Genomic DNA, 16,821 nt, shown 5'->3' with positions numbered 1-16,821 from the left:
GCCTTGAGCCCTGGATCTTGGCCTTGGGTGCCTGGGGACATACACAACTTATTTTTTCCATCCTATTTGTTAAGAACTTACTATGTGCCAGGCACTGTACTAAGAGCTGGGGTAGATATAAGCTAATTCCCAAGTGCTTAGTACAGTGCTCTGCACACAGTAAGCACTCAATAAATACGATTGAATGAATGGAAGTTGGATACAGTCTATTTCCTACAGGAATCGCAATCTTAATCCATATTTTCCAGATGAGGTAACTGAGGTACAGAGAAGTGAAGGAACTTACGCAAGGTCAAATGGCCAACAAGTGGTGGAGCAGGGATTAAAAGACATGTCCTTCGGACTCCTGGGCCCGTGCTCTATCCTCTAGACCACACTGCTTCTCCGACCCAGTGGCTCAGATCCAAATATGGGGAGCTGGGATAAAAATAATAATAATGATGGTATTTGTTAAGTATTTACTATGTGTCAAGCACTGGTCATTCATTCATTCAATCAATCATATCTATTGAGCGCTTACTGTGTGCAGAGCACTGTACTAAGCGCTTGGGAAGTACAAGTCGGCAACATACAGAGACAGTCCCTACCCAACAACGGGCTCACAGTCTAGAAGGGGGAGACAGACAACAAAACAAAACATGAGGACAGGTGTCAAGTCATCAGAATAAATGGAAATAAAGCTAGATGCACATCACTAACAAAATGAATAGTAAATATGTACAAGTAAAAGAAATAGAGTAATGACCCCATGAACTCTTTGTGACCCCACTCGTGACCTCATATGACCCCATGAACTCTCTGTGACCCCCATTTGTGTCCTCGGACAACCCCACTTTCAATTTTGAAATTGAGAAAATTTTCAAAAAGCAGTTAAATGTCCCATTGCACCTCAAATGACCCCATGAACTCTGTGTGACCCCACTCATATCCTCAGATGACCCCCATGAACTCTCCATGACCCCATTTGTGTCCTCAGATGACCCCACTTTCACTTATGAATTCGGGAAAATTTTCAGAAAGCAGTTTAATATCCCATTTCACCTCAAATGACCCCATGAACTGTGACCCCCACTTGTGGCCTCAGATGAACCCATGAACTCTCTGTGACCCCCCCATTTGTGTCCTCAGATGACCCCACTTTCACTTATGAATTCGGGAAAATTTTCAGAAAGCTATTTAATTCCCATTTCACCTCAAATGACCCCATGAACTCTCCATGACACGTTCATGTCCTCAGGTGACCTCATGAACTCTCTGTGACACCATTTGTGTCCTCGAGTGACCCCACTTTCACTTATTAAATTGGGAAAATTTTCACGAAGCATCTCAATGTCCAATTTCACCTCAAATGATCCCATGACCCCACTCGTGTCCTCAGATTCATTCATTCATTCAATCATATTTATTGAGCGCTTACTGTGTGCAGAGCACTGTCCTAAGTGCTTGGGAAGAATAAGTTGGCAACATATAGAGACGGTCTCTACCCAACAGTGGGCTCACAGTCTAGAAGGGGGAGACAGACAACAAAACAAAACATATTAACAAAATAAAATAAATAGAATAGTAAATATGTACAAGTGAAATAGAGTAATAAATATGTACAAACAAATATACAGGTGCTGTGGGAAGGGGAAGGAGGTAGGGCAGGGGGGATGGGGAGGGGGAGGAGGAGAAGAGGAAGGATGGGGCTTAGTCTGGGAAGGCCTCCTGGAGGAGGTGAGCTCTCAGTAGGGCTTTGAAGGGAGGAAGAGAGCTAGCTTGGTGGATGTGCAGAGGGAGGGCATTCCAGGCCAGGGGGAGGACGTGGGTTGCGGGTCAATGGTGGGATGGGTGAGAACGAGGCACAGTTAGGAGGTTAGCGGCAGAGGAGCGGAGGGTGCGGGCTGGGCTGTAGAAGGAAGAGGAGAGGGGAGGGAAGGTAGGAGGGGGCAAGGTGATGAAGAGCCTTGAAGCTGAGAGTGAGTAGTTTTTACCTGATGCATAGCTTGATTGGTAGCCACTGGAGATTCTTGAGGAGGGAGTAACATGCCCAGAGTATTTCTGCATAGAGATGATCTGGGCAGCGGCGTGAAGTATAGATTGAAGTGGGGAGAGACAGGAGGATGGGAGATCAGAGAGGAGGCTGATGCAGTAATCCAGTCGGGATAGGATGAGAGACTGAACCAGCAGGGTAGCAGTTTGGATGGAGAGGAAAGGGCGGATCTTGGCGATGTTGTGGAGGTGAGACCGGCAGGTTTTGGTGACAGATTGGATGTGAGGGGTGAACGAGAGAGCAGAGTCGAGGATGACACCAAGGTTCCGGGCTTGTGAGACGGGAAGGATGGTAGTGTCATCAACAGTGATGGGAAAGTCAGGGAGAGGGCAGAGTTTGGGAGGGAAGATAAGGAATTCAGTCTTGGACATATTGAGTTTTAGATGGTGGGCAGACATCCAGATGGAGATGTCTTGAAGGCAGGAGGAAACACGAGCCTGAAGGAAGGGAGAGAGAGCAGGGGCAGAGATGTAGATTTGGGTGTCATCAGTGTACAGATGATCGTTGAAGCTGTGGGAGCAAATGAGTTCACCAAGGGAGTGAGTGTAGATAGAGAATAGAAGGGGACCAAGAACTGACCCTTGAGGAACCCCTACAGTAAGAGGATGGGAGGGAGAGGAGGAGCCCGCAAAAGAGACTGAGAATGAATGGCCAGAGAGATAAGAGGAGAACCAGGAGAGGATAGTGTCTGTGAAGCCAAGGTTGGATAGCGTGTTGAGGAGAAGGGGGTGGTCCACAGTGTCGAAGGCAGCTGAGAGGTCGAGGAGGATTAGGATAGAGTAGAAGCCGTTGGATTTGGCAAGCAGGAGGTCATTGGTGACCTTTGAGAGGGCAGTTTCCGTGGAATGTAGGGGATGGAAGCCAGATTGGAGGGTGTTGAGGAGAGAGTTGGCGTTGAGGAATTTGAGGCAGCGCATGTAGACAACTCGTTCAAGAAGTTTGGAAAGGAATAGAAGGAGGGAGATAGGGCGATAACTAGAAGGGGAGGTCGGGTCAAGAGAGGTTTTTTTTAGGATGGGGGAGATGTGGGCATGTTTGAAGGCAGAGGGGAAGGAACCAGTGGAGAGTGAGCAGTTGAAGATGGAAGTTAAGGAGGGGAGGAAGGATGGAGTGAGATATTTCATAAGATGAGAGGGAATGGGGTCAGAAGCACAGGTGGCCAGAGTAGCACTTGAGAGGAGGGAAGAGATCTCATCTGAGGATACTGCTGGGAAGGATGGGAGAGTAGCGGAGTGGGTTGAGAGCCGGGGGGTTGGAGAAGGGGGAGGAGTGACTTTGGGGAGCTCAGACTTGATGGAGTTAATTTTATTAATGAAGTAAGAGGCCAGATCGTTGGGGGCGAGGGAAGGAGGAGGAGGAGGAGGAACAGAGGGCCTTAGAAGGGAGTTAAATGTATGGAAGAGCTGACGGGGATGATGGGCATGGGTGTCAATAAGGGAGGAGAAATAGTTTTGTCTGGCAGAGGAGAAGGCAGAGTTAAAGCAGGAAAGTATAAACGAAGTGAATGAGGTTGGCTTGGTGTTTAGACTTCGCCAGCAGTGTTCAGCAGCTCAAGCATAAGAGCGAAGGAGGTGGACAGTGGCAGTGATCCAGGGCTGTGGGTTAGTGGTAAGAGAGTGGCGAAGGGAAAGGGGAGCGAGGGAGTTGAGCTGAGTAGAGAGGGTAGAGTTGAGAGCAGTAATCTGATCATCAAGATTGGGTAGAGAGGAAAGGGAGGCGAGGTGGGGTATGAGGCACTCAGAAAGATGGATGGGGTCGAGAGAGCGGAGATCTCTGTGAGGTAGTAATATAGATTTACAGGGGAGAGGAGTGTGAGTGAGGAGGCAGGTGAGAAGGTTATGATCAGAGAGAGGGATTTCAGAGTTGGTGAGGGTGAAGATAGTGCAGTGGTAGGAGATGATGATGTCGAGGGTGTGACCAAGTTGGTTAGTGGGTGAGGTGGGGTGGAGCAGGAGGTTGGCAGCATCAAGGAGAGATAGTAGGCGGGTGGCAGAGGAGTCACCAGGGATATCCATGTGGATGTTGAAGTCTCCGAGGATCAGAGTGGGCATGGAAAAGGAGAGAAGGAAGGTGAGGAAGGGGTCAAAATCGTTAAAGAAGTTGGAGGTGGGGCCGGGGTTGGGGGGGGGGGGGCGGTAGATGATGGCTACAAGAATCTGGAGTGGGTGGTAGAGGCGAATAATGTGGGCTTCGAAGGAAGAGAAGGAAAGACAAGGGGGAGGAGGGATAGTGCGAAAGCAACATTGGGGGGGCGAAAAGGAAACCGACACCTCCTCCTTTTCCGGTGAGTCTGGGGGAGTGGGAGAAGAAGAGGCCTCCACTGCAGAGAGCAGCAGAAGAGACCGTGTCATCCGGAGACAGCCATGTTTCAGTTAGGGTGAGGAGGAGTAGAGAGCTGGAAAGGAATAGGTCCAGGATGAAAGGGAGCTTACCCATAATGGAGTGGGGGTTCCAGAGGCCACACTTGGCAGCAGCTGTGGAGCGAGGGGAGGGAGGGGGAAGGGTGTGAGGGGTGGGGAGGGTTTGGATTGGGATGAGTTGGCGGGGGCCTAGGTGGGGAGAGTGGGAAGATGGGTGGCGATGAGAAAGGAGAACTGGGATGGGGTGGGGGCAGGGAGGAGGGGAGGGAGGGGGCTGGGAGGGAGGAGTTGAGGATTCCTCAACAGTGGGCTCTTCTAGACTGTGAGTCCACTGTTGGGTAGGGACTGTCTCTATATGTTGCCAACTTGTACTTCCCAAGTGCTTAGTACAGTGCTCTGCACACAGTAAGCACTCAATAAATACGATTGAATGAATGAATGAATGAATGACTGGCGCTGGTACAGAGGGATCCTGGGTAGGGGGTGAGAGGGAGGGGTGGTGGTGGGGAAAAGGGAGGGAACAAGCTGGGTGGGAGAGGTGAAGGGGAAGGTGAGGAATGGGAATGGCATTTGGGAGCAGGGGAATTGATAGTTCATGGTGAGGTCAGCAAGGTAAATGACAGCACAGCAGATGGTTAACAATTGAAATGCAGAAGCAATAACACAGACCCTATGAACTCTCTGTGACCCCATTAGTGTCCTCAGATGACCCCACTTTCACTTGTCTGATGTGTGACCTTGGGCAAGTCACATTGCTTCTCTGGCCCTCAGTTCCCTCATCTGGAAAATGGGGATGAAAATTGGGAGTCCCATGGGGGACAAGGACTGGGTCCAGCCTGCTTAACCTGTAACTTCCCCGGTGCTCAGGATGGTGCCGGAGACATAATAAGCGCCTAACAAACACCATCAACGTGATTGTCGTTACTGTTATGGTTAGGGCTGGGGGCCGTCAAGTTCTTCATTTCCATGCCGGGTGAGCCGTCAGCCCCCGCTCCGCCCCACCCCAACACCCTGCCACGCCCCAGCACTGAGCCTGCCCCCCAACCTGGGTTCTAAGCACTGTTCTAAGCAATGGGGTAGATACAAGCTAAGCAGTTTGGACACAGTCGCTGTACCACTTAGAGCTCACAGTATTAATCCCCATGTTCCAGATGAGGAAACCAAGGCACAGAGGAATTAATCTGTCCCACATACCCAAGCCATCTTACACTCCTAGGCCGCCAGCCCATCAGCAGGCTGAAAGGCAGTCTGTCCACTGGTCCACTCCAGACCAGGCTCTGCCAAGTCTCTCTCTACCTCGCGGGGTGGGGGGGGGTGTCCGGGGGGTGGTAAGAGGGGGTGCAGTCTGCGATTTGGCTGCTGGAAAGGGGCAAACTCTCCCCCAGTTAGGGTGTCTGAAGCCACTGACATTTAGTCCAGTTGGGGGAGACCGGAGTGAAGGCTTCTGGAAGGACTGAGGCAGAGGACGTTTTCATACTTCAGTCCACTCATGAAGGCTTCCTTTGCCAGAGTGAACTGAGGGAGGGACATGTGACTTTTTATTATTATTATTATTAATAATAATAACAATTAGAATTCTGGTATTTGTTAAGCACTATGTGACAAGCATTGTACTAAGTGCTGGGGTGGATACCAGCAAATCGGGTTGGATACACTCCCTGTCCCACATGGGGCTCACAGTCTTTATTCCCCACTTTCCACATGAGGTAAGTGAGGCCCAGAGAAGTGAAGTGACATGCCCAGGCAGACAAGTAATGGAGACAGGATTAGAACCCAGGAGCATCAGACTCCCAGGTTCATGCTCTATCCACTAGGCCACCTCCTTCTTCCACCTTGGGAGATAAGACCACCAGTTTCTAATGCTCCTGGCATTCACAGCAAGGGTTGTGAGGGCACTACAAGGGTTTCACACTAGGGCACCCCAAGAACACCTTGTTGCCCTGCCTGTGAGATTAGGATCCCCCAGAAGGTTTTTTTATTTATTTCTATTTATGTCCATCTCCCCCTCTAGACTGTAAGCTCATTGTGGGCAGGGAATGTGTCCGTTTATTGTTCTATTGCACTCTCCCAAATGCTTAGTTCAGTGTTCTGCAGACAGTAAGCGCTCAATAAATACGATTGAATGAAGGAATCAATGGGTCCAGCAACCCAAGAACTGGAGGCCGAAGACCTTTACTGGAATAAAGGTTTCTACAGCAGCAATACCTGGGCAATCTTAAACCAGATCCAGGAATAAACACCTGCTCCTGACCCAGAATTTGTTCCTGATTTGCTTCCTGGGGTCACCAGGACCCCCAAAATCACTCTGCCCCCCCTTCCCATAGCAGACATTTCCCCAGTAATAATAATAATTATTAATTTATTGAGTGCTTACTATGTGCCAGGCACCGTACTGAGCGTACAAGCAAATCGGATTGGGCACAGTCCCTTGTCCCACATGGGGCTCACAGCCTCAATCCTCATTTTACAGATGAGGTCACTGAGGCCCAGAGAGGCGAAGTGACTTACCCGAGGTCACACAGCAGATGAATGGTGGAGTCGGAATTAGAACCCTTGACCTTCTGACTCCCAGGCCAGTGCCCTAGTCACTACGCCGTGTTGCCTCCCCTGTGAATCGACAACTTATCGTGGCAGGAGAGTTTGTGTGTGCTGATGGAGCTGGGATCTATGCCACAAAGGGCGGAATGGAGAGGTATAAGCCAAAGCACCAGACAAAGTGGATTCTCCTGTGCTGGGCAGCAGCGGTGTGGGGAAGATTATTCAAATCGATCAATCACTTTGACCGAGTGATCAAAACATTAGTCAAAGACAACGGCAGAGACTCAAGGTTTTCCTGCAAGAAAGAAGACAATGGTAAACCGCTTCGTATCTTTACTGAGGAAACTTTACGGCTACACATAGCAGAACAACTCGATGACAGAAATGGGACATGCTGAAGAGGGCGTGTCCACAGAGTCACTACGGATCCAAAATCGTATTTATTGAGCACTTACTGTGTGCAGAGCACTGTACTAAACGCTTGGAAAGTGTACTTAAGCAATAAAGAGAGACAATGCTTGCCCACACAGGGCTGACAGTCTAGAACAGGGAAGACAGACATCAAAGCAAGTAAACAGGCATCAATATAAATAAATAAAATTATAGATACGTACACATCGAAACAAGTATACAGGCATCAATATAAATAAATAAAATTATACTTATATACAAAAATACATAAGTGCTGTGGGGTGGGGGGAAGAGCAAAGGGAGTGAGTTGAGGTGATGCAGATGGGAGGGGGAGCTGAGGAAAAGGGGGGCTTAGTCTGGGAAGGCCTCTTGGAGGAGGTGAGCCTTCAGTAGGGTTTTGAAGGGGGGAAGAATAATTTTTTGGTGGATTTGAGGAGGGAGGGTATTCCGGGCCAGAGGTAGGATGTGGGCCAGGGGTCGACGATGGGACAGGAGAGATCGAGGCATGGTGAGAAGGTTAGTGCCAGAAGAGTGGAGTGTGCAGGCTAGGCGTGTGCTGAGCACTGTACTAAGCCCTCGGGAGCGGACCATACAACAGAATTAGTGGACATGTTCCCTGCCCAAGGCGCCTCCAATCTTTCCAGAGAAGACTGGGATGCCAAACCAGAAACGCTGGATTTAGGCCTGATGCCACTTATCCAGTCGCCGGCCAGCTAGGTGGTCCCTCCAGGGGGGTGGGAGACCCCAGCCCGAAGAGGCCCCGGATGTGGGGAGACCCTGAGAATAATAATGATAATAATAGCATTTATTAAGCGCTTACTCTGTGCAAAGTACTGTTCTAAGGGCTGGGGAGGTTACAAGGTGATCAGGTTGTCCCACGTGGGGCTCACAGTCTTCATCCCCATTTTACAAATGAGGGAACTGAGGCACAGAGAAGTTAAGTGACTTGCCCAAAGTCACACAGCTGACAATTGGAGGAGCTGAGATTTGAACTCATGACCTCTGACTCCCAAGCCCATGCTCTTGCCATTGAGCCATGCTGCTTCTCATGCTTCTCTTCTGTAGCCTACAAGGCTGTGAGTCCTTCCTGGGAGAGAGCAGGAGGGCTTAAGGCTGAGGGACTTATGGAGGCAGCAGTGGCATTTGGTGGGCACGGAGGTCCCTGTGGCCGCCTAATACCCAGGGACTCCTGCCGCCTGCCCCCGGCCCCCTCCATCTCCCCAGAGAGCAGGGGCCGGGGTTTGGGGGAGAGAAGCAGCATAACCTAGTAGAATGTGTCTGTTTATTATTATATTGTACTCCCCTAAGCATTTAATACACAATAAGCGCCAGATAAATAATAAAAATGATGATGGTATTTGTTAAGTGCTTACTATGTGCCAAGCACTGTTCTAAGCTCTCGGGGGGATACAAGGTGATCAAGTTGTCCCACGTGGGGCTCACAGTCTTAATCCCCATTTTACAGATGAGGCAACTGAGGCCCAGAGAATTGAAGTGACTTGCCCAAAGTCACACAGCAGACATGTGGGGGAGCCAGGATTAGAACCCCTGATCTCTGACTCCCAAGCCCGGGATCTTTCCACTAAGCCACGCTGCAATAGTGGGAAGAGCATGGGCCTGGGAGTCTGAGGACCTGGGTTCTAATCCTGGCTCTGCCAAATGCTCACTGCATGACCTTGGGCAAGTCACTGCACTTCTCTGGGCCCCAGTTACCTCATCTGAAAAATGGAGATCAAGACCGAGTGAGTCCCATGTGGGACGGGGATTGTGTCCAACTTTATTAACTTGTATCTACCCCAGCGCTTAGTACACCATTTGGTACACAGTAAGCACTTAACACATACCATAAAGAAATAAACAAATGAAAACTTTTCTGTCTCCTGTTCTCCCTCTTAGACTGTGAACCCCCTGTGGGACAGAGACTATCCAACCTAATTCACTTGTATCTACCCCAGCACTTAGTACAGCTCCTAGGAATTAAGAAGAACTTAACAAATACCATAAAACAACAACAACAGCAACAACGACAAAAAACTTCTCTGTGTTGCCTTCTCCTGTTCTCCCTCTTACTCAGACTGTGAGTTCCACGTGGCACCCCTGACTGGCTTCTATCAACCCCAGCATTTAATACAGTGCTTGGCACATAATAAGTGCTTAACAGAGCCCGTTGTTTGGGTAGGGACCATCTCTATATGTTGCCGATTTCTACTTCCCAAGCGCTTAGTGGAAACATACAGTAAGTGCTCAATAAATACGATTGAATGAATGACGGCACTACCATCCTTCCCGTCTCACAAGCCCGCAACCTTGGTGTCATCCTCGACTCTGCTCTCTCATTCACCCTTCACATCCATGCCGTGACCAAAACCTGCTGGTCTCAGCTCCACAACATTGCCAAGATCCGCCCTTTCCTCTCCATCCCAACCGCTACCCTGCTCATTCAAGCTCTCATCCTATCCCGTCTGGACTACTGCATCAGCCTTCTCTCTGATCTCCCATCCTCGTGTCTCTCTCCACTTCAATCCATACTTCATGCTGCTGCCCGGATTATCTTTGTCCAGAAACGCTCTGGGCATAACACTCCCCTCCTCAAAAATCTCCAGTGGCTACCAATCAATCTGCGCATCAGGCAGAAACTCCTCACCCTCGGCTTCAAGGCTCTCCATCACCTCGCCCCCTCCTACCTCACCTCCCTTCTCTCCTTCTACAGCCCAGTCCGCACCCTCCGGTCCTCCACCACTGATCTCCTCACCGTACCTCGCTCTCACCTGTCCCGCCATCGACCCCCGGCCCACGTCATCCCCCGGGCCTGGAATGCCCTCCCTCTGCCCATCTGCCAAGCTAGCTCTCTTCCTCCCTTCAAGGCCCTGCTGAGAGCTCACCTCCTCCAGGAGGCCTTCCCAGACTGAGCCCCTTCCTTCCTCTCCCCCTCGTCCCCCTCTCCATCCCCTCATCTTACCTCCCTCCCTTCCCCACAGCACCTGTATATATGTATATATGTTTGTACATATTTTTTTACTCTATTTATTTATTTATTTAATTTATTTGTACATATCTATTCTATTTATTTTATTTTGTTAGTATGTTTGGTTTTGTTCTCTGTCTCCCCCTTTTAGACTGTGAGCCCACTGTTGGGTAGGGACTGTCTCTATATGTTGCCAATTTGTACTTCCCAAGCGCTTAGTACAGTGCTCTGCACATAGTAAGCGCTCAATAAATACGATTGATGATGATGATGATGATGAACAGATAGCATAAACAAACTCTGTGTCTCCTTCTGTTCTTCCTCTTAGACTGATACAACCTAATTCGCTTGTATGTACCTACCCCAGCACTAAGATAAGTACTTGACACATAGTAGGTGCTTAACAAATACTATCAAAAAATAAAAACAGGGGAGGAGAGACAGGACAGGATCCAAGGCCACTCACCCACCCTGCCTGGAAAAACACTGTTGCCCAACATGGGGCCTGAGTTGAGCTTTTTGGGGTTGGTTTCCCAGACCTTTGGCCTCTTGCAATGTCCTGGGGTTGAGGAGATGAAAGGTCAGGTCTTTCAAGCTCCAGCTGAGTCCTCTCCCCAGCCTTGGGCCCCTGGGGGTGCAGGCGTGGGGTGGGGAGAGGAACAGTCACTCTGTGGAAAGAGACCCAGCTGGGAGTCAGGAGGCCTGGGTTCTCCTCCTGGCTCCAACAGTTACCTGCTTTATAATAATAATAATAATAATAATAATAATGATGGCATTTATTAAGCGCTTACTATGTGCAAAGTACTGTTCTAAGCGCTGGGGAGGTTACAAGGTGATCAGGTTGTCCCACGGGGGGCTCACAGTCTTCATCCCCATTTTACAGATGAGGTAACTGAGGCACAGAGAAGTTAAGTGACTTGCCAAAGTCACACAGCTGACAATTGGCGGAGCCGGGATTTGAACCCATGACCTCTGGCTCCAAAGCCCGTGCGTGCTCTTTTCCATTGAGCCACGCTGCTTTGTGACCAGGGGCAAGTCACAGCTTTTCCTTCGTTGTGGGCAGGAAAGCAGTGTTGCCTAGTGGATAGAGCATGGGCCTGGGAGTCAGAAGGATCTGGGGTTCTAATCCGGCCTCCGCCACTTGTTTGCTGTGTGACCTTGGGCAAGTCACTTCACTTCTCAGCGTGGCTTAGTGGGAAGAGCACGGGGTTGGGAGTCAGAGGTCGTGGGTTCTAATCCCAGCTCTGCCACTTGTCCGCTGTGTGACTTTGGGCAAGTCACTTAACTTCTCTGTGCCTCAGTTACCTCATCTGTAAAATGGGGATTAAGACTGTGAGCCTCCCATGGGTCAACCTGATCACCTTGTAACCTCCCCAGTGCTTAGAACAATGCTTTGCACATAGTAAGCCCTTAATAAATGTCATTATTATTATTATTATTATTAATTATTATTATTATTATTATTATTATCTGGGCCACAGTTCCCACATCTGTAAAATGGGGATTAAGACTTGTGAGTCCATGTGGAATAGGGACTGTGTCCAACCTGATTACCTTGTATCTATCTCAGTGCTTAGAACACTGCTTGACAAATAGTAAGTGCTTATAACAAATCCCATCATCACCATCATCATGTGGCTATTATTTTGTTCTATTGTCCTCTCTCAAGCACTTGGTAGAGTGCTCTGCACACAGTAAGTGCTCAATAAACACGATTGACTGACTACTTCTGTTTCAACACTTGTAAAATGGGGATTCAATGTCTGTTCACCCTCCTTCTTAGGCAGTAAACACCCATGAGGGACAGAGATGTTGCCTGACTATGTCTGTGCCCAGTCAAAAGGTCATGGGTTTTAATCCCAGTTCCGCCACTCGTCTGCTGTGTGATCTTGGACAAGTTACTTAACTTCTCTGAGCCTCAGTTACCTCATCTGTAAAATGGGGATGAAGACTGTGAGCCCCATGTGGGACAGGGACTGTGTCCAACCTGATTACCTGGTATCTACTCCAGTGCTTGCAGCATAATAATAATAATAATGATGATGATGGTATTTGTTAAACGCTTACTATGTGCATAGCACCATTCTAAGAGCTGGGGAGGTTACAAGGTGATCAGGTTGTCCCACGGGGGGCTCACAGTTTTAATCCCTATTTTACAGATGAGGGAACTGAGGCACAGAGAAGTGAAGTGACTTGCCCAAAGTCCCACAACTGACAGTTGGAGGAGACAGAATTTGAACCCATGACCTCAGATTCCAAAGCCCGGGCTCTTTCCACTGAGCGATGCTGCTTCTCCCATAGTAAGCGCTTAACAAATACCATACAAAAATGATTGTATTTTTTTTAATGGTATTTGTTAACTGTTTTCTATGTGCCAGGCACTGTTCTAAGCACTGGGGTAGATAAATGCTAATCAGGTTGGACATTCATTCAATCGTATTTATTGAGCGCTTACTGTGTGCAGAGCACTGTACAGAGAGCTTGGGAAGTACAAGTCGGCAACATATAGAGACGGCCCCTACCCAACAACGGGCTCACGGTCTCGAAGACATAATCCATGTGCCACATGGGGCTCATAGTCTTAATCAGACTTGAGAAACATCATGGCATAATGGAGAGAACTGGGGCCTAGGAGTCAGAAGGTCACAGATACTAATCCTGGCTCTGCCACATGTCCGCTGTGTGACCTCGGGCAAGTCACTGCACTTCTCAGTTACCTCATCTGTAAAATGAGACTTTGAGCCCCATTTAGGACAGAGACTGTGTCCAACCCGATTTGCTTGTATCCACCCAAGAGCTTAGTACAGTGCCTGGCACATAGTAAATGTGTAACTAATACCGCAATTATTATTATTATTATTTAGTGTTTAGAACAGTGCTTGGCACAAAGTGCTTCACAAATACCATAATTATTATTATTATTATTAATCCCTGTTTTACAGATGAGGGAATTGAGGCCCAGAGAGGTGAAATGCCTTGCCTGAGGTCACACAGCAGACAAGTGGCAAAGCCGGGATTAGAACCCAGGTCCTTCTGATGCCCAGGCTGGTGTTTAATCCACAAGGCAATCCACAATCCACAAACTCTATTTGTTCTGACAACTTGACACCTGTCCACATATTTTGTTCTGTTGTCTGTTTCCCCATTCTAGACTGCAAGCCCATTGTTGGGTAGGGACCGTCTCTATATATTGCCAACTTGTACTTCCCAAGTACTTAGTACAGTGCTCTGCACATAGTAAGCGCTCAACAGATACGACTGAATGAATGAAAGGCCATGCTGCCCTGCTCCAGGCTCAGGTGACCAACATAGTCCCCTTCCCTCGCCTAGTCATTTCCCAAAGTAATGTGTAACTGGGGCATTCAGTTTACTGGCAACTTCTGGGTCAGAAGTAGGACAAGCCCCTGGGAGAGCAATTTCCCAGGAGATAATAATGATAATAATATAATAATAATAATAGTAGTATTTGTTAAGCGCTTACTATATGCTGGTCACTATTCTAAGTCCTGGGGTAGATACAGGATAAATGGATTGGACACAGTCCCTGTCCCACATTCATTCAATCGTATTTATTGAGTGCTTACTGTACTAAGTGCTTGGGAAGTACAAGTTGGCAACATATAGAGACGGTCCCTACCCGACAATGGGCGCACGGTGTAGAAGGGGGAGACAGACAACAAAACAAAACATGTGGACAGGTGTCAAGTCATCAGACTATAGAAATAAAGCTAGATGCACATCATTAACAAAATAAATAGAATAGTAAATATGTACAAGTAAAATAAACAGAGTAATAAATCTGTACAAACATAAGGCTCACAGTCTCAATCTCCATTTTACAGATGAGGGAACTGAGGCCCAGAGAAGTGAAGTGACTTGCCCATGATCACACAGCAGACAAGTTAGCAGAGATGGAATTAGACTCTTCTGACTTCCAGACCTGGAATCTATCCACTAGACCTTGCTATTTCTTCTTATTATTACTATAACTATAACATAATAATGATAGAGAAGCAGCGTGTCTCAGTGGAAAGAGCACAGGCTTTGGAGGCAGAGGTCATGGGTTCAAACCCTAGCTCTGCCAATTGTCAGCTGTGTGACTTTGGGCAACTCACTTAACTTCTCTGTGCCTCAGTTCCCTCATCTGTAAAATGGGGATGAAGACTGTAAGCCCCCCGGGGGGCAACCTGATCACCTTGTAACCTTCCCAGCGCTTAGAACAGTGCTCTGCACATAGTAAGCACTTAATAAATGCCATTATTATTATAATCAAGGTAGTTATCAATCAATCAATGGCATTTATTGAGTGCTCACTGAGTGCAGAGTACTCTATTAAGCGCTTGGAAGAGTACAAGACACCACAGTTGTCCTGTTCACAAGGAATTTACAGTCTATAGCTGGAGATGAACATTAATATTAATAAATTAAGGATATGTACATAAGTGCTGTGGTTCTGAGGGAGGGATGCCTATAAAGTGCTCAAAAGGTACAGACCTGAGTGCAAAGGAGATGCAGAGGGTAAGTAGGGGAAATCGGGGCTCAGTTGGGGAAGTCCTCTTGGAAGAGATATGATTTTAATATGGCTTTGAAGACGGGGAGAGCTGTGATCTATTGTATATAATAATAATAATGGCATTTATTAAGCGCTTACTATGTGCAAAGCACTGTTCTATATCAAGGGGGAGGGAGGTACAGGCTAGAGGGAGGACGTGGGTCAGGGCTTGTTGGCAAGGTATATAATAATGATGGTATTTGTTAAGTGCTTACTATATGCAAAGCAGATCAAGGCAAGTTAGTAAGCTGATGCCAGAGGAACAAAACGTGTGGGCTGGGCTGCAGTGGGAGGGCAGCAGGGTGAGGTAAGAGCAGGCAAGGTGGTGGACTGCTTTAAAGCCAATGGTGAGGAGTTTCTGTTTGATGTGGAGGTGGATGGACAACCACTGGAGGTTCTTGAGGAGAGGGGAAACGTGGCCTGAACATTTTCATAGAAAAATGATCCGGGCAGCAGAGTGAAGTGTGGACTGGAGTGGGGAGAGGCAGGAGGCTGAGGTCAACGAGGAGGCAGATAGGATAACTGACTGTATTAACGTGGTAGCAGTTCGGATGGAGAGGAAAAGGGACATTTTAATGATGTTGGGAAGGTAGAGCCCAATAGGATTTGGTGACAGATTGAATCTGTGGGTCGAATGAAGGAGATGAGTCAAGGATAATGCCAAGGTTTTGGACTTGTAAGACACGGAAGATGGTGGTATTGTCTAAAGTGATGGGAAAGCCAAAAGGAGGAAGGGATTTGGGTGGGAAGTTGAGGAGTTCATTTGGGACATGTTTAGTTTGACATGATGAGGTACATCCAGGTAGAGACGTCCTGAAGACAGGAGGAAATGCGAGACTGCAGAGAATAAGAGAGGTCAGGGTTGGAGATGGAGATTTGAGAATCTAGAGAGGTGGTAGTTGAAGCCAAGGGAGTGGGTATAGATGGACCATATAAAGACACAAAACTTAGCCTTGAGGGACCCCCACAGTTAAGGGGTGGGAGGTAGAGGAGAAGCCCCGTGAAAGGGACGGAGAATGAAGGGCCAGAGATAGGAGAAACAGGAGAGTACAATGTCAGTGAAGCCAAAGTTGGGTAATGTTTCCAGTAGAAGGGGGTGGTCCACAGTGTCAAAGGCAGCTGGCAGTGTGCTCTACCGTACCGCAATGCACTGTACTAAGTGCTTGGGAGAGTAAAATACAACAATAGACACATTCCCTGCCCAAAACAAGGTCAGAGAAGTGAAGTGACTTGTAGACGTGTGGCAGAGGCAGACCATACGGGCTTCAAAGGAAGGGGAACAGAGGGATAGGAGAGGTGGGATGGTGCGAAAGAGGCATTGGGAGTGATAAGAAAGCCGACTCCTCCCCTTTCCCAGTGAGTCTTGCTCAGGGTTTATCGAGTGCTTACTGTGTGCGAAACGCTGGGGTGGATACAGGCTAATCAGGTCAGGCCCAGTTCTTGTCCCACATAGGGCTCAACATCTAGCGTGGAGGGAGAACAGGTATTGAATCCCCATTGGACAGATGAGGAAAGTGAGGCCCAGAGTGAACTTGTCCACTTCAGTGGACAAATGGTGAAGCTGGGATTAGAACCGAGCTCCTCCTGCCCGTGCTCTTTCCCCAAGGCCACACTGCAGGGAGATCTCAACCTGCAGACAGCAACCCTGCCCCAAACCTATAGGGAGAGATGGAGGCAAACAGAAAGAAAGAAGAAGGAAGAGATTCCGGTTTCCCAAACCAAAAGGATATGCCTGAGGAGAGAAGGGTTGGATTTTATCACTGGTATTTTATTAAGCGCTTTATCTATACCAATCACTGGGGTACAAGATCATCGGGGAGCGGGGGGTTGTGTGTTGTGGCCTAGTGGAAAGAGCACGGGCCTTGGAGTCAGAGGACCTGGGTTCTAATTCTGGCTCCGCCGCATGCCTGCTGTGTGACGTTGAGCAATCAATCATTCGTATTTATTGAGTGCTCACAGCATG

This window comes from Tachyglossus aculeatus, chromosome 26, assembly GCF_015852505.1.
Source record: "Tachyglossus aculeatus isolate mTacAcu1 chromosome 26, mTacAcu1.pri, whole genome shotgun sequence".
NCBI classification, from domain to species: Eukaryota; Metazoa; Chordata; class Mammalia; order Monotremata; family Tachyglossidae; genus Tachyglossus; species Tachyglossus aculeatus.
Note: the sequence above shows the minus strand (reverse complement) of the source record.